The following is a 23,679-nucleotide window of genomic DNA, read 5'->3' as shown; positions in this document are numbered from 1 at the left end:
ATTGAACAGTATAAAAGTCTTCCTGACTTTCTCATAATGCTTTATCTACTTGACTAAAGTTCCAACAATAAAAGCTAAATAATGTAGTACTAAGATGAGATCAATTAGAATTATTTAGAAATATTTAAAGGGAATCTTTCAGCAAGATCATGCTGCCCTAACTGGGGAAACCATGATTTAGTGACACAATCCTATTAACCAATGTTTTAGACCATGTTAAAGAACTCAATGGGGCTAATTTATCAACCTTTCTATGCCAGTTTTCTGGTGTAGAAAAGTCGCAAAAGGGCCTTTTTACACCACCCCCGCCACTTTTGTGGAAAGAGGGCGTGGTTTGGCGAAAGGGGTCGGGGCCACAGTGGGCCGGCAAATTTATATGTAATGGAAATCTGTGCCAGCTCTTTGCTGGTATAGATTTCACTCTATGTGGCGTAGCAAGGATAAGGCCCAATATCAATGGGCCCCTACCTTGCTCCCACATCAGACTACCTCCCCTCCACCCCCGTTGGAAAGTTAAATTAAAAAAATGTGAGTAAAAATAAAAAAGAATTATATTCACCTTACTGCTCCTCTTGTTCCCTCATCACTCCAGCGAGGCTCATACAACTTACTGACTAAGCAGCGTCAGGACGTTGTATGTGATGCAGCACTGATGATCTGCGATGTATGTGCTGCGTTATATGTTCTGCGTCGCATAGAAGGCCGTGATGCTGCTCAGCATCAGGACCTTGCATGAGCTGTGCCAAAATGTCGTGGGGACCTAGAGAGGCACAAGAGGAGCAGTCAGGTGAGTATGTGTTTTATTTATTCTTTATTCCCGATGTGGGGAAATGGATGACGCATGGTCACGGTCGTTGCATTACAATTGTGGGGCACGGCCCGACTTATAATTGGGACACATTAATTCAAAGATATTCGCCTCTTAATAAATGTGTCATAGTTTACTTCAACTTTTATTACTATTAAACTTTAGTTTTAAGACTGACTCGCAGCCAGTGTTACATGCCAGACTCAGGGAAGAAGTGTCCGTTGGGCACAAGGCTTTAGAGTAAAACATAGTTCATTAGGATTGTGACACCTGTCACTATATCATGTTTCCTGCGGCTAGTGCATCATGATCATGTTGGCATGTTCTCTTTAAAGGGGTTATCTCATCAAGACAACCCCTATTTTATTTGAAGACAGCCTGTCCATCAGCTTTAGAAACTCCATACGATCAGCTGTAGTTGCAGGAGAAAGATAGTATTACATGCAGGTCATTCAACTGAATGGCCGACCATGTAATACATGGGTAGGCCAGGTCTACCAGAGTGATACCAGCTGCTAGTAGTGTACTGGGAGGAATTCATTACGGGAAGAGTTTCCCCGATCCCCTTAAATCATACACTATCCTACATCTGAACAGGTAGGGGGGCAGCAACCCCCATAATCTATGATCAAAATAGTCAACTATACTATTGTAATATATGGGAACCCCTCTTTTTGAAAACAATTAATACATTTGTGTAACCCGCAATTGGGTGGATATTGTGCTGTCTATTTTTTATGAAAAGACTCAAAAAGAAATGTTGTAGTTATAAGCTATACGAGGCATAATATGACCGATGATGTTTATGTATGAACATATGGCATATATGGAATCATTTTTATGCATGTTTGCACCTTCAATTTTAAAGGAAACACAGTAAAAGTTATATTTATATATACAAGCTCCTGATCTATTTTTTCTTCTTGCTAGTAGTGTACTGCCATGAAAATATTGAGACAATGTGAAAGTTTTAAAGTGGATCCCCTATAGCAGACATATTGGGACTATTCCATTTTTATTTTAATGTTTTTATGAATGACTATAAAAGTATTATATGGTAACAGATGTATGGCTACTATGAATAGTGTTTACTGACAGCTATTTTTTACATATTTACTGTTTATTCTGTTTGATGACCAAGAGGTAGACACCATTACTAACCATGCTACTTTTTATTGAATTTCCCACAAGATGCAAAGTGTATTATTGCGTTTTATTATTTTGTTAGTGGCTCTTTACCTTTGTAGGCCTGGCTGTCAGGAGGCATATGGGCAGAAGTTATCTTAAATGGGACAAACTCTTAAGGATTTGCCACTAATTCAAGGGACTTTCCAAGTTAAACTGAGAGGCAGAATTTATAGTCAGCATTTATAGTCACCATTTCGCATCACTATGTTAAAATAAGGAAACCTCTTGGATTTGTCTACAGCTTTTCAAACCAATTGTTTTTATATTATTTGCTATAATGGAAGCAGCAGTGAGCAGAGAATACAAATTATTTTTGATAGTGTTTGTTTTATGTTATTAGACTTTGAATATCAGTATTTAAAATAGATTAGTGGACGTTTCCTATCAAGTGGTATGATAATGGTAGCATGTGCTTTGGTGTGTTCCTCATATGGCAAAGCTAAATAGGCATACTAATCTATTAAGCAAATTATAAATACAGCACTTTAGTTGCAAAGGTTTCTTTTTATTTCCCTTGCAATATATTTAAATATGGCTATACCCTTTAGAAAATAGCTGGCCAAACGTTGCTTCAGCGACAGTTATCACCCACAATCTGCTCATTGCCAGCTACATTATCTTGGGCAAGCATGCATATACATTTTTATACAGGCAGAAGGGGAGGAGCAGCTGCCAGACGACTCTAGAGGGAAAAAACATTAAGATCAGACCTGAAAATCAAGCACGGTGGACCTAATTTCCCCCTGAGAGAAGACACCCTTTACACATTGGGGCTAGTGGCAGATTAAGTAGACAATAGGACCTGGGCTGTTCCCCAAACTTGGGCCGCCTTCCTCAACGCCGCTCTGCCGTGTCTATAGTGAACACCACCTTTCTGTCGGAGCATTGACAAATGGGTGTTACATTTACCCTTGTCAAAGTGTTGTGTCCCTACATACTGACAGTCTCCAACCACCGCTGACAGTATCACACGGTGTAGGGACACATCCTCTTGATAATAGGAACGGTAACGCGCATTTGTCTATTAGTTCTGGACTACACAAAAGCTTTATGTGGAATGCAAAGATTTCCTATAACAGTCATGAACATCTATAACATATATACAGATCATCTATAAATCCAGTGACACAAGTAATGTCTTCTCAGATTGGAGTCGCTCTCTTTTCTATTCTTCTCCACCTGATACAGACCGCTATGGCGACTTCTCTTGACGAACTCAGAGTTTCCTGATGAGAAATCTTTGCCCCTTGCTTCTGCAGCCATTTCCAGCCTCTATAGAAACACAAAAATTCAGACACCAAGGCCCAGGCCCATACATTAAAGAGGTTGTCCAGGCACAGCCTAGTTTTTCATACTGATGACCTATCCACAGGTTAGTTTATCAGTATATTATCAGTGCGGGTCCAACACCCGGACCCGCACTGATCAGCTGTTGTGGCTGCCGCTGGGCACCGAATGTTGTGTAGTGTTCCGTGACTGTAGTGCTGGAAGCAGATGGCTCCATATACTGCACAGCGGCCGTACTGTAGAACTTCAACTCTGCTTCTATTTACTTCATTAGGAGCACAGCTGCAGTATTGCAGCACACCCGCTACAATGTGACCAGAGCCATCTGCTTCCTGCACGGACATCCGGAGGCCGGAGGAAGCCGAAGCAGCTGATCGGTGCAGGATCTTGGTGTCAGACTCCCATCGATCACATACTGATGACCTATCCAGTGGGTAGGTCATCAGTATGAAAAAACAATCTGTGCCTGGGCAACCCCTTTTACTCAGACTAATAAATCCGGACCCCAGACCAAACCCTAGAATACATACAGACCCCAGATCTTCTAAACTTTTTCAGTCCCATCATCCGTGTGTGTAACGCTAACATCCCTGTGTATTACCCTCAACATCCATGTATATAACCTCCATCATTCCTGTATATAACTCCCATAATCCCTGTATATAACGGCCATCCCCCTGTGTGATTATTGCTGGGTGTGTCTGTGTGTGACAGTGTGCAGGGACGGAGCTAATTAGAGCAGGGAATGACCTGTGAACATAAAGGGGCATGGCAGTATGTAAATAGTGGAGATGTTGTGGAGGAAATGGGAAATGTAAGCTGTCTCATCAGATCCAGCAAGGGATCATGGGTATGGTGGGTTACAAGACAGGAAACAGAAAGGACCAGAAACAGACAGGACCAAAAGCAAGGGATGTAAACAAACAGAAAGAGCAGCAGTGACGATTGAGATCAAACAGAAACTGGTTAGAAGGTTAGTAGGGGGTTTTAGGGGAGGCAAACCAAGACTGGGGACACTTTTTAGAAAATTTATTTTTTCCTGGACAACCCCTTTAACTTTACTAGTGACCAAGACTGTGTGAAGAAGACATAGCAAACTTCAGGTGCCATCGTGACGGCATCACTGTCGATATATGGACAGTGATGTCAGGACGAGAGAAGGAGTCCAAGGCAGAGTGCTAGCGGCTCTGTTCCGGGACTCAGTCTCTGGGGAAGCACCTGACATCACTGTCCACATATGAACAGTGTTGTCAGAGGGAGAAAAGGAGTCCCAGAGCTCACTGGGGAAGCCCCTGACATCACTATCCATATATGGACAGTGATGTCAGGAGGAGAGAAGTCCCAGACATAGCGCTAGAAGCGGCTACAGGACTCCATCTCTGGGGAAGCCCCTAACATCACTGTCCATATATTGAGAAGTGTTGTCAGGAGCAGAGCAGTGTCCCAGGCATGGTGCTAGTAGCTGTCACGAAGCGGGGTGTGGACCCACTGGGCCGTACCGCGTAGCGGGATGGCAGCTGGCCAAACAGGTAAATTACAGAGTTCAATAGTTCAGTGAGGATACCTGAGGCAACATAGACAGCAGTGAGGCAGGGACGTCCAGGACCAGGCGGCGGGAAGACGTCAGGTGAGGCGTAGAAAAACAAGCGTAGACTACAGCACAGCACGGCAACAGCACAGCACGGCACTAGATCTGGGTAACACGGAAACAGGATACGGGATACAGGAACAAGGTACACTGGGAAACTGGAAGACACTGTGAGACCATTAGCACAACAAACTATGGGTAACAAACAACGCTCTGGCAAAGAGAAAGAGGGCAGGACCATTTTTATAGCTCAGGGCATCCTGGGCTAAATTGCAGACTTCCTGCAAAATGCGCGCACTGGCCCTTTAAGAACGTACATGCGCGGGCGCGCGCGCACTCCGGAGACAGTCTCGATGTCCGGAAGTGAGTGCCAGCGCCTCACAGGAGGATCACGCTGCACACAGGTAAGATGTCCATGGCCACGGCCATCGAGGTTTAAGTCAGAACGACGGGCCGTGGCCATAGACGTTACAGTAGCGCTCTGTCCGGGACTTTGGCTCTGGGGTTGCCCCTGACATCACTAGCCGCATATGGACAGTGATGTCAGGGGCTTCCCCAGAGCCGGAGTACCGGAGCGGAGCCTTTACTAGCGCTCTGCCCGGGACTTCAGCTCTGCTCTGGACATCACTATCCAGGGTCGGCCCTAGGATAGATGGCGCCCTGTGCGAAATGATCTTTCGGCGCCCCACCCCATCATTAAAAAAAATGCCCCATAAAAAAATTATAATGCCCCTTTAGTGCATCCATACAGTATAATAATAATAAAATATATTACAACCCCTTCAAGGACACAGTATTTTGTCCTCTAATTGTGCCCACAGTATTATGCCATCTGTAGTAGCCCTACACAGTATAATGTCCGCTTAGTGGCCCCCACACAGTATAGTGCCCCCCTGTAGATTTTACCATACAGCCTCCCTGTAGACAGTGCCATAATCCCCACCTCCTTTTTGTAGATCGTGCCATACAGCCCCCCACACCTCCCCCTTGTAGACAGTGCCATACAGTCCCCCACCTCCCACTTGTAGACAGTGCCATACAGTCCCCCACCTCCCCCTTGGAGATCGTGCCATACAGTCCCCGCACCTCCCCCTTGTAGACAGTTCCCCAAACAAAAACAAAAATTGTACTCACCTAGGCCCCATTCCCACGACGAACTGAGCTGCTCCATGATGGGACCCTGTAGCCTAGTACAGAGTTTCCCAACCTTTTTGTACTCGAGGCCGCACTGGAAAAAGAACATTTCCTCAGGGCCCCCCTACCAAAAATTGTTTTGAGAAAGACAGAAAATGGCTAAGAACAAGCACTCCACTCGTAGGGTATGTTCACACACGTTTTTTGTAAGGCAAAAAAAATCTGCCTCAAAATTCCTTCAGGAACTGACAGCGTTGTGTGACCTTTATTTTATGTTTTTTCTTAAGCTGTTGAAGCAAATGACGCAGGAAAAATGCTCCAAACGAGCGCTGCAGGTATTTTCTGCTTCTTATTCATTTCAATTGGAGGTCAGAGGTGGAAACCACTTGAAGACCATCAGCCCCCCACTCACAGTAAAATGACCATCAGCCCACCACTCACAGTAAAATGACCATCAGCCCCACACTCACTGATTCCTCCTGTAGGTAGCGCTACACAGCCCCTTGTAGGTAGCGCCACACAGCCCCTTGTGTGTAGCACCACACAGCCCCTTGTAGGTAGCGCCAGACAGCCCCCTTGTAGGTAGCGCCACACAGCCCCCTTGTAGATAGCGCCACACAGACCACTTGTAGATTGCGCCACACAGCCCCCTTGTAGATAGTGCACATAGCCCCCTTGTAGATAGCACCACACAGCCCCCTTATAGATAGCGCCACACAGCCCCCTGTAGAGTGCGCCGCACAGCCCCCTGTAGGGAGTGCCGCACAGCCCCCTGTCGGGAGTGCCGCACAGCCCCCTGGTAGGAAGTGTCGCAAAGACCCCTGGTAGGTAGTGCCACACAGCCCACAACCCCCTGGTTGGTAGTGCCCCCACAGCCCCCTGGTTGGTAGTGCCCCACAGCCCCCTGGTTGGTAGTGCCCCACAGCCCACTGGTTGGTAGTGCCCCACAGCCCACTGGTTGGTAGAGCCCCAAAGCCCCCTGGTTGGTAGTGCCACACAGCCCACAGCCGCCTGGTTGGTAGTGCCACACAGCCCACAGCCCCCTGGTTGGTAGTGCCACACAGCCCACAGCCCCCTGGTTGGTAGAGCCACACAGACCACAGCCCCCTGGTAGGTAGTGCCACACAGCCCCCTGGTTGGTAGTGCCACACAGCCCAAAGCCCCCTGGTTGGTAGTGCCACACAGCCCACAGCCCCCTGGTAGGTAGTGCCACACTGCCCACAGCCCCCTTGCAAGGACTACGAAATGATCCTGATAGCTGGCGGGCAATAGACATTCAAAAAAGGACAACTGTGCAGGAGCACACAAAATACCCAGCTTTCCCAGCTATCAAATAAATGTGTGGAAATAAACTAAGATATAACTTTTATTTAGTCTGAGTAAAGGATTAATCATTTTAGCTAGATTAAATAAAAGTTATATCTTAGTTTATTTCCATACTTTTTTTTTATACCCGGGAAAGCTTGGTATTTTGTGTGCTTGGTATTTTGTCCTTTTTTTGGAGGTAGTGCCACACAGCTCACAGCCCCCCTGTAGATAGCAAACCCCCCCCCCCTTCCAGTATAGATAGCGCCACTGTAGCACCCCGAAGGAGCGGAATCCCCGTGTTGCCGGGGATTCCGCTCCTGGAGCGCTGCTTGATGCCTTTGTCCATATATGGACAGTGACATCAGGGAAAACTCCTGAAGCGGAATCCCCGGTCACAGCGTTGCAGACGCTATGAGGGTATGTGCACACGATAAGTGGCTTTTTCATCTGAAAACACAGACTGTTTTCAGGAGAAAACAGCTCCGTCGTTTCAGATGTAAATGCTCCTCCTCGCATTTTGCGAGGCGTCATTGACGCCCGTAATCTTGAGCTGTTCTTCATTGAATTCAATGAAAAACGGCTCAAATTACGTTTCAAAGAAGTGTCCTGCACTTCTTTGACGAGGCAGTCATTTCACGCGTCGTCGTTTGACAGCTGTCAAACGACGACGAGTAAATGACAGGTCGCCGGCACAGTACGCCGGCAAACCAATTCAAATGAATGGGCAGATGTTTGCCGACGTATTGGAGCAGTATTTTCAGACGTAAAACGAGGCATAACATGCCTCGTTTACGTCTGAAAATAGGTCGTGTAAACCCAGCCTGACCGTCGATTCCACTCCAGGAGAAGCTCCTGTCGTCTGTGTCCATGACGTCATTGGCTTCTCCTGGAGATGAATCCCCGGTCATAGAGTCTGCTGTGACCGGGGATTCCGCTTCAGGAGTTTCCCCTGATGTCACGGTCCATAGATATATGGACAGAAACATCAAGCAGCACTCCAGGAACAGAATCCCCGGCCACACGGGGATTCCGCTCCTTCAGGGAGCTACAGCGGTGCTAGTAGACAGCAGATCAGGGAGATACCTCCCTAATCTGCTATAGTGCCGACGCTACCGCTATAGCAGCCGCAGAAGCTGCTAGCGGCGCCAATGCCATCATGCCCGGTGTCATCGCATTGAGCCACTATGGCAGCTACAGCGGTAGCGACGGCCACTAAGTGAAGAAGCGCCTGGTTGGAAAGGCGACTGCAGCTAGTGTGTGTATCCCCGCTGGTAGTTGCAACGGCGCGGGGATACACACAGTCGCTGGCGCCCCTCTTGCAGTGTGACGGCTGGCGCCCTGTGCGACCCAACTGGTCGAATATATCTAATGCTGGTCTGTTACTATCCATATATGGACAGTGATGTCAGGAGCAGAGCAGGAGTCCCAGGCAGAGTGCTAGTAGTGCTCTGCCCGGGACTATGGCTCTGGGGTTACCCCTGACAACACTGCCCATGCATGTATAGAATATTTTGTCTATACATGTTGTAAATATAATAGCTAGGGTCACCAGTAGTTATTCTGTGTAGATCAGTGGACTGGCTTATGATACAGTGCAGGAAGAAGAAACACGGTGGCCCTTATAAAGAGATAAATGCGGTGCTGAAGAGAATGATGAGATGAAATATGTGATGTAACACATGGCTAGGAATTTTGGCAGTAAGGATACTTGTATCACTTTCATACAATCTGTAGCACTTAAAAAAAGTTATCACCCCATAAGGCGCACTTCACAATACAATAGAAAACTCTTTTGAAAAAACATTAAACTGTGAGTTTTCTGCATAATAAAACTATTTTCTCATGTAGTTATTAAATAAAGTTGTTGCTTAAAGAGAAAAACAGATGTCAATGGGCATAATGTTGCTAATCTTTCTACTGTCTCACATTCTACTGCTGCCTTTAAACAGGCATTGATGGAACTCATCATCAATAATGATTTACATAAATTTCTGACTGATCACATTCAATCAAAATGGATTACACTTTAAAGAGTAGTCATTATGGATCACATGGATTACAGCATTATAATGCTCAATCACTTTGCTCATTATGACCTTATCTCATGTGTGGGCTGCTAAAGTATTAGGGTATGTTCACACTGGCTATTTTCTTCCGTTTTTCAGGCCGTAAACGGCCGTAAAACGGCCGAAAAATCGGAAGCAGAACGCCTCCAAACATCTGCCCATTGATTGCAATGGGAAAAACGGCGTTCTGTTCCGACAGGCCGTTTTTTCACGCAGCCATTTTGAAAAGTGGCTGCTTAAAAAACCGCCACGAAAAAGAAGTACATGTCACTTCTTGGGACGTTTTTGGAGCCATTTTTCATAGACTCCATTGAACACAGCTCCAAAAACGTCCATAAAAAACTCAGCGAAAAACGCGAGTTGCTCAAAAAACGTCTGAAAATCAGGAGCTGTTTTCCCTTGAAAACAGCTCCGTATTTTCAGATGTTTTTGAGTTTGTGTGTGAATATACCCTTACCGTCTAATTCTTGCAGACATTCACTTGCACATTGGTGTGTGTAAGGGTATGTTCATACGCTGAGTCAAAAACAGATGAAAATGACGGAGCTGTTTTCTATACATTTTTGGAGCTATTTTTCCATTGACAATGAAAAAGCGCTCCAATAACGGCTCAAGAAGTGACACTCTCCTTCTATATACTGCGCGTTTTTTACGCGCCGGTTTTAATACGGCAGTGTAAAAAAACGCCGCGTCTGAACGAAATGTTGTTTTTTCCATTGAACTCAACGGGCAGATGTTTGAAGGCGTTTAGCTCTGGGTGTGAACATATGCATAGCGTGTGTCTGATTGTATGTATATGCGTATGTCTAATTTATGCAGCAATCCTTAAGGCCTCATGCCCACTTCAGTGTTTTTCTTCAGGGTGCTAGCCGTTTTTCTGACGGCTAGCATCCTGACCCATTCATTTCAATGGGGCCATGCACACTTCAGTTTTTTTTTTTGACGGTCCCATTGCTCCGTTCCGATCCAAAGTAGAGCATGTCCTACTTTGGTCCGAGATTCCGTGACCGTGAGGCCCATGCAAGTCAATGGGGCCGTCAAAAAAACTGAAGGCACACGGAAGGCATCCGTGTGCCGTCCGTGTGTGATGGAGCCGTTGCCTAGCAGAAATACATTACAGAAATATTACACTAATCGGCAGACACTTGTCTCTATCAATCACTGATAGAGAAAAGAGGCTGCTGATTAAAAATAAAATAAAAAGCAGTTCATACGTACCCGGTCGTTGTCTTGGTGACGAGTCCCTCTTCTTCCTCCAGTCCGACCTTCCTTTCTGACGCAGCAGCCTGTGATTGGCTGCAGAGGCCGCTGCAGCCTGTGATTGGCTGCAGAGGCAGTCACGTGGGATGAAGCGTCATCCCTGGATGCCGGCCTTCTGACGTCATCCTGACGTGCGTGACCGCCACTACAGCCTGTGATTGGCTGCAGCGGTGACATGGATGAAACGTCATCAATGGAGGCCGGACAGGAGGAAAGTAAGTATGAACTTATTTATTGATTTTTTTTATTTCATTAAAATTGTATTTTCCGAGCGCCGAGCATGGTACTGTCCAGGGTGCTGAAAGAGTTACCGCCGATCAGTGCAGCCCATTAACTCTTTCAGCACCCTGGACAGTACAATGCTCGGCGCTCGGAAACGGAAACACGGAGTGCACACGGATCCGTCAAAAACTGCCGTGAAAACGGTGTCGGGAGTGTGCACGAGGTCTTAAGGTTACCTAATATTATTCTGTTTTTTTAGAAATTGGTAGTACATGAATACATAATACATTGCAATATATGTTATCAGGTGTAAGTGGCATCTCCCACACCTTCCAGCAGCCTATTACCACTATCTCTGTAAATGTCCCCTAAAAAATAGTGTGTGTGTGTGCGTGTGTGCGTGTGTGCGCGTGTGCGCGTGTGTGTGCGTGTGTGCGTGTGTGCTATTAACATAATCTGCGAATAATTTTGTAAACTTTGCTACTCACATGTGCAATTCAAATTGGCTGTGTCCCTTGAAGATCGATGTCTTTGTTCCAGAAAAACAGGCTAGAAGTCAACATAATTACGAATGTAAAGTAAAAATCTGCTGCAGTTTGAAGCATAAATTTAATTCTTTATCCACTTTCTTGTGCTGGGAGACACGCAAGGACTCAGCTCGTACCAGTGAGGAATGGCCTTTCCTTTCTTTATCTCCTTGGTGCAGTCAGCTCAGATGTTGCTGTTCATCCCTTTTTGCCAAATCGGTTGCATTGTTTACTGATTTAACAAAAAACAAAATCGGAGGCCTATTCATTACAAAGAAACAGGGACAGGCAGTCAAATAGAACATCACATAGAAGAACAGATTACATATTGTTGGCAAATTCAGATGGTATTACTCAGCATCAGTGTGCTAAAAATCCATTATTCTGGATGTGTAACACTTTCATTGCCAACAGATGTTCTAAACCAGGGGTCTCAAGCATGCGGCCCGTGAGCTGCATGCGGCCCCTGGGGCTGTCATCTGCGTCCCATGGGACACAGAGCCGCTAGTACAGACTCTTCTCCGGGACCCTGCAATTCCCTGACATCGCTGTCCACATATGAACAGCGATGTCTGGGGCTTCCCCAGAGCCGGAGTCCCATGCAGAGCGCTAGTAAAGGCTCTGCTTCGGGACTCTGTGGAATTCTCTGACATCACTGTCCATATATGGACAATGTGTCAGGATCTTCCCTAGAGCGGAGACCCGATCAGAGCACTAGTATTGCCTATGCTCCGGGACTCTGTGGAATTCCCTGACATCGGTGTCCATGTTTGGACACACGATGTCTGGGGCTTCCCCAGAGCCGGAGCCCCGCGCAGAGCGCTAATATCGGCTCTGCTCTGGGTCTCTGGGGAAGCCTCTGACATCGCTGTCCATACATCGACAATGATGTCAGGGGCTTCCCTAGAGCAGGCGTCCCACTGATGTCAGGAGCACAGCTGGAGTCCCCGGAAGAGCCTACTAGCGCTCTGCCCAGGACTCCATCTCTGGGGTTGCCCCTGACATCTCTGTCCATATATGGAGGGCACTGTGACACTATCTAAAAAGGGGCTGTCCAATGTTGACATGTGTGTCTGCCAAACGCTGCCAACTGAGCTGCCGGACTGCATTTAAGGACACTTAAACTGGAAAACTGGATTGTTGAAATAAGCACTTGGAGAAATATCTCAAGTTTTAAACCTAGCGGTATTATTATAGTAATGTAATATTATTATTATAGTAATATAGTGTTATAGTAGTTCAAATAACTAATTGATTAACAATAATTTTGTATCGTATCAAATTTGAAAGGAATGCGGCCCGTTAACTTCCCATTTTTTCTATATGTGGCCCACTTACCCGACCGAGTTTGAGACCCCTGTTCTAAACAATCGCATTAAGTAATGAACCAAATACATTACTTTTAAATGAATCGAGAGAATGGGGTTAGTATAGCAGGTTTTCCAGAATTGTTTTAAGAACTAAAGTGTAGAATGTCAAGTCTAGTGTACAATAACTTCACTGATCTACAGCCATTCAGGCCATTGGAAGTTCATGTCCACAGCTGTACAGGCCCATGATAGCACATTTTTACCACCTCACACCTCCAGTGATCAGCAACTGTATTGCCCCACAGGGCTACGCACTTCCACTAGAATACTCTTTCACCTCACTACTGTTGCACAGCATTGCTTTGTACTTGAATTGATGCCTTATAAATAGGTGGCACCTTGTGGCACAGCAAATGAGGCGAGGGTGGGGAACAGAAGCTCTTACAAGTGTAGCTGTCACGGTCACAGGGTATGTGGACCCACTAGTTTGCTCCGTCGTAGCGGAGAGGCAGCTGACCAGGTCTCAGTCTATACGAAATTCTACAGCTGTTCATAACACTCGGGTACCTGAACTAGTCCAGACAGTGGCTGTGACATCAGCACGGATGGAGGTAGGTGAAGAAGGTTGCGCCAGACGTAGCGGGCAGTACAAGACGTTGCAAAAGACACTGGACGTGGCAAATGACAGCAGGTGCAGTAGGACATGACTCCAACATGAGTAGGCACAGGGACAAGAACACAGCACGGGATACAGGAACAGGTAACAGGGCACGGGTAACAACTGGAACGGGAAACACTAAGGGACCATTTGCAAGACTGACTTGGGATAAACTAACAATGCTCCGGCAAGGATCAGAAGGGCTGGGGCCTTCTTATAGACCAGGAAATCAAATGGGTTGATGATGATGATTTTCATGTGCGCGCACTGGCTCTTTAAGAACAGGCACGAGCGTGCGCACGCAGCCTACGGGACACAGCGGATTGGAGTGGAAGTGAGCGCTGGCGCCTCCTAGGAAGGAGATGGGGACCAGCGCTCACAGATCCATGGCTGCGGGCGTCAGGAGGTGAGTAGACCCGATGGCCCGCGGCCATGGACGCTACAGTATCCCCCCTCTTACGCCCCCTCTTCTTGGGACCAGAGCGAGAGAGGAACCTCTTAACGAAAGAAGGGGCATCGAGGTTCTCCTCGGCTCCCAGGACCTCTCCTCAGGACCAAACCCTCTCCAGTCCACCAAATAGAAAGTCCTTCCTCCTACCCTTTTGCCGTCCAGGATCTTCCTCACCTCGAACACATCAGAAGAACCGCTGGGGGCAAATGGTCTCCTAGTGTTTTCCAGGTCCAGTGTTCCCTGTTCCTTTATCCTGTAGCCCGTGCTATCCTGGTCAAGTGCAGAGCTTTGCTGTAGTCGTGCTGTGCTGTATCTATGCCTGTCCTGCTTCTCCACGCTTGACGTCTACCCGCTGCCTAGTCCCAGCCAAGACTGACTTGCTACTGTCTGAACCGCCACAGGTATCCTATACAAACTATAGACTTTGACCTGCGCCCTGTTGGCCAGCTGCCATACCGCCAAGGCGGTACTGCCCAGTGGGACCACAAACCCAATATGACAACAAGAGTGCAGCTTCATGCCCTGGTATATAAAAAGGTATGTGTCCAAATCTTTCAGGCAATATAAAGTACAGAAGGAATGATGTGCTCTTCAGGCCCAAAAATTTATCAGTTCGAAATGTACCCGATGAATTGCCTAAAGTTCAGTAGAGAGGGAGAAAATGTGAAACATACTTCAAAGATCACAGTGAGCCAAGAGCTCCAAAGGATCATATACTTGTTGCACACAGGCTGTTGTCTCTCTTTATTATAAACTGTGGTCAGCTCTAAAGCTTAGAGCTATACTTCTTAAAGATATAAACCATTTTTATAAGTGTTTTTTTGGATGCACTCCAGATTTCCAGAGATACAGATGCAGAGTTAACAGATTTTACTTCTTAATAGCTGAGCATACATACATTATATATTACTGTACAATGTCAGGCACATAATAATAACTGCTACAAAATTATATTCGTTTTCCAATTCACATGATTATAGTATTCAGCTGCTATATTATGTAAAATTACTTTTTAGCTCTTTTTGTATTATTTGTACTTTATATGCTTACTAATATCCCTGATACTCTAGTTTATCAGCATTGCTTTGTACTTGAATTGATGCTTTATAGATAGGTGGCACCTTGTGGCACAGCAAAATAGGCGAGGGTCGGGAACCGAAGAGCAGAAGCTCTTACAAGAGTGCAGCTTCATGCCCTGGTATAAAAAAAGGTATGTGCCCAAATCTTTCAGGCGATACCAAGTACAGAAGGAATGATGTGCTCTTCAGGCCCAACAATTTATCATTTCAAGATGTACTAGACGAAAATGCCAAAAGTTCAGTGGAGAGTAAAAAAAATGTGAAACATACTTCAAAGAGCACAGCGGGCCAAGAGCTCCCAAGGATCATATACTTGTTACACACAGGCTGTTGTCGCTTTTTATTAGATTTTGTGAATTTCAAGATGCATTATTATAAAAATACAATAATTCAGTGCAGAGAAAATAAATAAATATATATCTTTTACTTGAATAAATAGAAATGTATTGCTGGCTTTTCTGGAAAGCAGTTTGCAAAGAACAATTGTGTTTTAACTGGAAGGCATGGAAATTATTATAATGTATTAAAGCTAATGTATATTGATCCAACCAAATTACAGTAGAATTGCATGCAAACAATTGAATTTTCGAAAAAAAGATGTTTGACAAGCTAAACCATCAAGATATACCTGGCATGTAAACAAGAGTATTTCCCCCTAGACCAGTATATATAATTTCTTGAGTTGTGTTCTTCTGTAAAGTTCTATCGAAACATTTCTAAGGCCTCATGCACACGACCGTAGTGGTGTGCACGGCCCGTGATTTGTGGTTCCGACGGCCCGTGATTTGTGTTTCCGACGGCCACAGAATGTCATCCGTGGGACGCCCGCAAATCACGGGGCCGTGCACATGGCCATGTACATTCATTTCAGTGAATTGCAAAATGCATCCCATATAGGACATGCCCTATCTTTTTGCTGTCCAGGCTCCCGGGCAATGCACGGACCGTGGAAACCACGGTCGTGTGCATGGGCCCATAGAAATGAATTGGACCGCAATTCACACACAGATTAGATTTGCGGGTGAATTGTGGTCGCAAAAACATGTTCGTGTGCATGAGGCTGTCACGGAGCGGGGTGTGGACCAACTGGGCCGTACCACGTAGCGGGGTAGCAACTGACCAACAAGGTACAAAACAATGTCTATAGTTCAGAACGGGTACCTGAGGCAATGTAGACAGTAGCGGAAGCACGACTTGACTTTCACAGCAGGTGGCACCGTGGATGCAGTGGAAGACACGACTTGACTTTCACAGCAGGTGGCACCGTGGATGCAGCGGAAGACATGACTTGACTTTCTCAGCAGGTGGCACTGTGGCTGCAGCAGAAGACACGAGTTGACTTTGTCAGTAGATACGATAGCACGGGATACAGGGTACAGGCAGCAGGAACGGGTAACACTGGGAACTAGGAAACACTGGGAGACCATTTGCAAGACAAACTTAGGTATACAACAACGCTTGTGGGCAGAGCTAATTTTTATAGTCCAGCAGCCATTTGGGCTAATTATTGGTTGGTGACAGCTGGACGCGTAATAGCCCTTTAAGGCCGAGCACGTGCGGGCGCGCGCGTCCTGCAGGAAACAGTTCGAGGACCCGGAAGTGAGTGCCGGCGTCTCCCTGGAGGGAGCTGATGCCGAGAAGACAGATGTCCATGGCCGGGGCTGTCAGAGGGTAAGTCTGAACGACGGCCCCCGGCCATAGACATTACAGTATACCCCCTCTTACGCCCCCTCCTCTTGGGGCCAGAGCGGGAGAGAAATTTCTTCACGAGGACAGGAGCATCAATGTTCTACTCTGGCTCGCAAAACCTCTCCTCTGGACCAAATCCCCTCCAATCCATTAAATAAAACGTCCTTCCTCTCACTTTCTTGGTGGCCAGGATCTCCCTCACTTCGAAATTTCCAGATGAACTCCAGGAGCCACTGCGGAACTAGGAGTCCTGGAGTAGCGGTTCAGGACCACGGGTTTCAGCAAGGAGACATGGAAGGAGTTAGGGATCTTGAGAGTAGGAGGCAGTCAAAGCTTGTATGACACATGATTGATCTGTAGCAGAATCTAGAAGGGTCCAAGGAACCTAGGTGAAAACTTGCAAGACAGAACCCTCAGCCGGATATTCCTGGAAGACAGACAGACCTCTGTACCTGGAAGAAACTGAGGAGGCTCTAATCTTCTAGTGTCTGCCTTTCTCTTCATGCGGTCCACCGCCAGCTGATAGAAGATCGTGTCTGCTGCCATATCTGCAGATAGTACCTGAAGGTAGAGTCGGTTGCAGGCACCTGGGACATAGTAGAGCCAGGCAGGGGTATTCGAGGAAGTTGGCTGTAGACTATGAAGTACGGACTGGAGGTGGTGGACTCACTGGTATGGTTATTATAGGAGAACTCCCCCACGGAAGCAGCTGCACCCAGTCATCATGTCGTCTGGAGACAAAGTGCCGCAGATAGTTCTCCATAATTTTGTTAACCCTTTTGACTTGTCCATTGGACTGAGGATGATAAGCTGAGGAGAAGTCCAACTTTACACCGAGTAGGCAGCAGAGTGCTCTCCAGAACTTTGAGGTGAACTGGACCCCTCGATCCGAGACAATATGCAAAGGCAAGCCGTGCAGACGGAAGATGTGTTGTATGAAGAGTTCAGCCAGTCGAGCAGCAGAAGGCAGGCCAGTCAGGGGAACAAAATGAGCCATTTTAGAAAAACGATCCACAACCACCCAGATCACACTGCATCCCACAGAGAGAGGCAAATCTGTGACAAAGTCCATAGCAATATGCTGCCAGGGGGCATCGGGCACAGGCAGTGGTTGGAGCAGACCAGCTGGTCTGGAGAGAGCAACTTTGTTTGCTGCACACACCGTACAGGAGGAGACAAAGCCCATGACGTCTTTGGGCAGCGTCGGCCACCAGAACTGACGGGCAATTAGATCTCGGGTCTTACGGGCACCCGCGTGACTTGCCAGCTTGGAACTGTGACCCCAGCGAAGGATTCTTCCTCGGTCAGCCAGACGTACAAAAGTTCTTCCCGGAGGAATGTCTCTAACCTCCAGAGGGTTAGAGTCGATGCAGGAAGGATCGATAATATTCTGTGTGGACTCCACAGTGTCCTCTGTCTCAAAGGACCTAGACAAGGCATCGGCCCTCACATTCTTGCCGGCATGTAGGTAGTGGAGTTCGAACCAGAACCGTGCAAAAAACAATGACCACCTGGCTTGACAAGGATTTAACCGTTGAGCCGTCTGTAGGTAGATCAGGTTCTTGTGGTCAGTGAAGACCAGGACAAGATGAGCTGCGCCTTCCAGTAGGTGTATCCACTCCTGCAGGGCCAGCTTGATGGCCAGTAACTCCCGATCACCAATCAAGTAGTTGCGCTCTGCGGGAGAAAACAGCTTGGAGTAGTAACCACATACCACCATCTTGCCTTTCGAACCTCTCTGGAACAGAAGTGCAACAGCACCAACAGAGGAGGTGTTCACCTCTAACGAAAACTGTAGGGATACATCAGGATGATGAAGAATAGAGGCTGACGTGAAGGCCTTTTTTAAGGTTTAAAATGTGACTTCCGCCTCTAGAGTCCATACCTTGGCATTCCTACCCTTTTTAGTGAGGGTAGAGATGGGGGATGTCAAACAAGAGAAGTTGGGAATGAACAGTCTGTAGAAGTTGGCGAATCCCAGGAAGCGTTGTATGGCCCTTAAGCCTTGGGGACATGGCCACTCCAGGACAGCCTTGACCTTTTCAGGGTCCATTTTGAGACCCTGATCAGAGATGATATAGTCCAGGAAGGGTAGAGACTTCTCTTGGAACACGCACTTCTCCAACTTGGTGTAAAGATAATTCTTCCTTAATCGAAGCAACACCTGGCGGACATGATCCTGATGAGTCACAAGATCTGGGAAAAAAATCAACATATCATCGAGTTACACAGGCCGAAGGGCATGACCAAATATTCGTAGTGTCCATCACGTGTGTTAAATGCAGTCTTCCACTCGTCACCCTGACAGATCCGGATTAGATTGTAAGCCCCCCGCAGGTCTAGCTTGGAAAAAAAATGTGCCCCCCCATATGCGATCAAAGATTTCCGAAATCAAAGGCAATGGGTACCTGTTCTTCACCGTGATCTGGTTGAGACCTTGGTAGTCAATTCAGGGTCGAAGGGAACCATCCTTTTTTGTGACAAAGAAAAACCCGGTTCCGGCCGGGGATGAAGACTTTCGTATGAAACACCTCTCCAGATTCTCCTTAATGTAGGCCGACATAGACTGGGTCTCTGGCAATGAGAGAGCGTATACGCTACCGTGAGGAGAGGACGAATCAGGAACCAAGTCGATAAGACAATCGTATGCTCGATGTGGTGGCAGTGTCTCTGCTTCCTTCTTGTTGAAGACATCAGCAAACTGAGAGTAACAAGGAGGCAACCCTGCCAATGTCTGATGCGGAGAAGGCTGGGACGGATGGAGTTTATAGCTATCGGCACCCCAGCAACGTGATCGCTGGGTTGCCGGTGGCTGCAAAGGCGATCGGAGGGCTAATACTTACCTCCCGATCAGCCTGTAACGGAATCCTCCTATGTCCCTTCGTCGGCGGGGCCCAGGAGGCTTCCGGTACCATCGGCAAGATGGCGCCAGCTCAGCTTCCGGCTCAGAAGCTGAGCCTGCGTCATCAGCAGTGGGTGTCCGCTGTATGTTACAGCGGACACCCCGATCTATCGCCAGGAACCGGAGCTAGCTCCTATTCCTGCCATTAACCCCTTAGATGTAGTGATCCATTGTAATCGCTGCATCCTAGAGGTTTGTAGAAAATCGACAGCCTTGCCATGCGATGGCAAGGCTGGCGACTGTTACTATGGCAACAGGAGCCCTAACAATGGACTCCTGTCTGCCATTACGTAAGCTGATTAGGCCCCGCCCAGAGGCGGAGCCTGATCGGCTTGCTGTCAGTGAACAACTGACAGTTCCAATACATTGCACTACATAGGTAGTGCAATGTATTAGAACATCAAACAAACAGTTGGACATTCAAGTCCCCTAGTGGGACTAAATAAGTGTGTAAAAAAAAAAGTGTAAAAAAAGTACAAATAAAAGTTGTAAAACATACAATAAAAGTTTCAAGTAATAAAATAAAACACAATCACCCTTTTTCACTTATCAAGTCATTTATTATTGAAAAAAATTATAAAGCCATACATATTTGGTATCGCTGCGACCGTAACGACCTTAACTATAAAAATATTATGTTATTTATTCCGCATAGTGAACGTCGTAAAAAAATTAATAAAAAATACTGACATAGTTGCTATTTTTTGGTCACTTTGTCTTCCAAAAATTTAAATAAAAGCCAAATGGCGCTACCTCCCTTCTGAACCCTACAGTGCGCCCAAACAGCAGTTTACTTCCACATATATGGCATCGCCATACCCGGGAGAACCCTTTTAACAATTTTTGGGGTGTGTGTCTCCAGTGGCACAAGCTGGGCGCCACATATTGGCATATCTATTGAAAAACCATTTTCACTCTGCAACATCGAGTGCACACCAATTTCTGCCAATCCCCTGTGGGGTTAATATGCTCACTACACCTTGAGGGGTGTAGTTTCCAAAATGGGGTCTCTTCTGGGGGGTTTCCACTGTTTTGGTCCCACAGGGACTTTGCAAATGCGACATAGCAACCAGAATCCAATCCAGCAAAATATGTACTCCAAAAGCCAAATGGCGCTCCTTCCCTTCTGAGCTCTACTCTGTGCCCAAACAGCAGTTTATGACCACATATGTGGTATTGCCGTACACAGGAGAAGTTGCTTTACAAGTGTTGGGGTGCTTTTTTTCATTTATTTGTTGAGAATATGAAACATTTTCAGCTAAAACTACGTCTTATTGAAGAAAAATGATTTTTTTATTTTCACTGCCCAATTCTAATAAAATCTATGAAACACCTGTGGGATCAAAATGCTCACTACATCACTAGATAAATTCCTCAAGGGGTGTAGTTTCGTGAATTGAGTCACTTTTGTGGAGTTTCCACTGTACTGGTACCTTAGGAGCTTTGCAAAAGTGACATGGTGTCAAGAAACCAATCCAGCAAAATCTGTGCTCCAAAAGCCAAATGGCGCTCCTTCTCTTCTGATCCTTGCCGTGTGCCCAAACAGCAGTTTATGACCACAAATGGGGTATTGCCGTACTCCAGAGAAGTTGCTTTACAAATGTTTGGGTTCTTTTATTCCTTTATTTGTTGAGAAAATGAAAAATTTTGAGCTAAAGCTACATCTTATTGGAAAAAAAGGATTTTTTTTTATCTTCACTGCCCAAATCTAATAAAATCTATGAAACCCCTGTGGGTTAAAAATGCTCACTACACCCCTAGATGGATTCTTCAAGGGGTGTAGTTTCCTAAATGGAGTCACTTTTTTGGTGTTTTCACTGTTTTGGTCCCTTAGGGGCTTTGCAAATGCGACGTGGTCTCCGCAAACCATTCCTGCTAAATTTGAGCTCCAAAAGCCAAATGGCGCTCTTTCCCTTCTAAGCTCCGCCGTGTGTCCAAACAGCCATTTATGACCACATGCGGGGTATTGTTTTACTCGGGAGAAATTGCTTTACAAAAGTAGTGGTGCATTTTCTCCTTTTAGTCCTTGTGGAAATTAGAAAAAAAATTAGCTAAACCTACATTTTCTTTGAAAGAATGTAGATTTTCATTTTCACGGCCTACTTCCAATAATTTCTGCAAAAAACCTGCAGGGTAAAAATGCTCACTATACCCCTAGATAATTTCCTCAAGGAGTATAGTTTCCAAAATGGGTTCACTTTTGGGGGATTTCCACTGTTTTAGTGGCGCAAGAGCCTTTCAGACCCGACATGGAGCCTAAAATATTTTCTAATAAAAAGGAGGCCCCAAAATCCTCTAGGTGCTCCTTTACTTCTGAGGCCTGTGCTTCAGTCAATAAGTGCACTAGGGCCACATGTGGGGTATTTCTAAAAAGTGCAGAATCTGGGCAATAGATATTGAGTTGCATTCTCTGGTAAAACTTTCTGTGTTACAAAAAAAATAGATGAAAAATGAATTTCTGCACAAAAAAAAAGAAATTTGAAAATGTTACATCTACTTTGCCTTAATTCCTGTGAAACATCTAATGGGTTAAGAAACTTTCTAAATGCTGTTTTGAATACTTTGAGGGGTGAAGTTTTTAAAATGGGGTGACTTATCGAGGGTTTCTAATATATAATGCCCTAAAATCCACTTCACAACTGAACTGGCCCCTCTAAAAATAGCCTTTTGAAATTTTCTTGAAAATGTGAGAAATTACTGCTAAAGTTCTAAGCCTTGTGATGTCATAGAAAAATAAAAGGATGTTCAAAAAACGATGCCAATCTAAAGTAGACATATGGGTGATGTTAATTAGCAACAATTTTGTGTGGTATTACTATCTGTCTTACATGCAGATACATATAAATTTAGAAAAATGCTAATTTTTGAAATTTTTCGCTACATTTTGGTGTTTTTCACAATTAAATACTTAATGTATCGAGCAAATTTTGCCAGTACATAAAGTCCAATGTGTCACGAGAAAACAGTCTCAGAATCGCTTGGATAGGTAAAAGCATTCCGAAGTTATTACCACATAAAGTGAAACATGTCAGATTTGAAAAAATTGGCTGTGTCCTGAAGGCCAAAACAGGCTGTGTCTTGAAGGAGTTAAAGAGAGAATTATCGGAATTGTGTTTCAACTTAAAGTGTCGCGGGATGGTGGTTAGAGCAGAGAGATCATCTTTATTACGTACAGCCTCAATTCCTACAAACATGTTCCCGTACCCTTCGGCACAATTGTCGGTATGTCATTCCAATGTATATCAGATCACAGGCACATGTCGCAAAGTTTATGACACCGACGGTGGCGAAGTCAATATGATGAGTGTTTTTAAATTCATTCAGATGTGTGATATCTCGATATTAGAGCATAATAGACATTTGCCACAGTGAAATGAACCCCATTTGGGGCCCTTGGATCCAAAAGCATTTTGTGGTTGTAGGCCACGGTGGTAACTGTGTACCAATATATCTCTGAGGTTCCCAGCCCTCCCGTACGTGATCGGAGATCTGGCTGGTATAATTTTCCCCAACACAGAGTCCTGTGTAAGGATCGGCCAGTATTTACACATTACGGAACTGATTTCATCCGACTTACAGTTGAAATCCATAATCATTCTTACCTGTTGATCCGGTGTTGTATCACGCTGGCGGCCTTGCAATAAAGTGGTTCTTTTGCTAATTTCTGCTCTTGTATAGGCCTTGATTGTTGTAACCCCCGATTGATGAATCTTCTTTTTAGGTCGTCAGCTCGTCTTTCGAATAGACTGTGCTTGGAGCAAATTCTTCTGGCACGTAAAAATTGACCCACTGGCATGTTTTGATAAGGTGAAATTGATGTGCTGATGATGCATGAAGAACTGAATTGTCAGATGTGCTCTTCCTAAATAAATCCGTCTGCAAAGAGCCATCGTGGTCCACTTTAACCTGTAACCTGAATATCGAGGAATTCAATATTAGTTTTGTTTACTTGATACCTCATTTTGACATTGATGTTATTGTCGTTCAAAGAATCGACAAAAATTTTCAAGTCCACAAGTGACCCCTGCCATATCATGAAAACATCATCGATATATATGGTCCAAAATATTACCTGCTCGATTAGAGGTATCGGTTCTGTCCAAAAAATGTTTCTCTCCCACAGCCCCAGGAATAAATTGGCATATAAGGATGCACAGGCCGCCCCCCATAGCTGTACCCTGGAGCTGCAGGTAGAAAGTTTC

Source organism: Rhinoderma darwinii, chromosome 1, assembly GCF_050947455.1.
Source record: "Rhinoderma darwinii isolate aRhiDar2 chromosome 1, aRhiDar2.hap1, whole genome shotgun sequence".
Classification (NCBI taxonomy): domain Eukaryota; kingdom Metazoa; phylum Chordata; class Amphibia; order Anura; family Rhinodermatidae; genus Rhinoderma; species Rhinoderma darwinii.
This window is presented reverse-complemented; position numbering follows the sequence as displayed.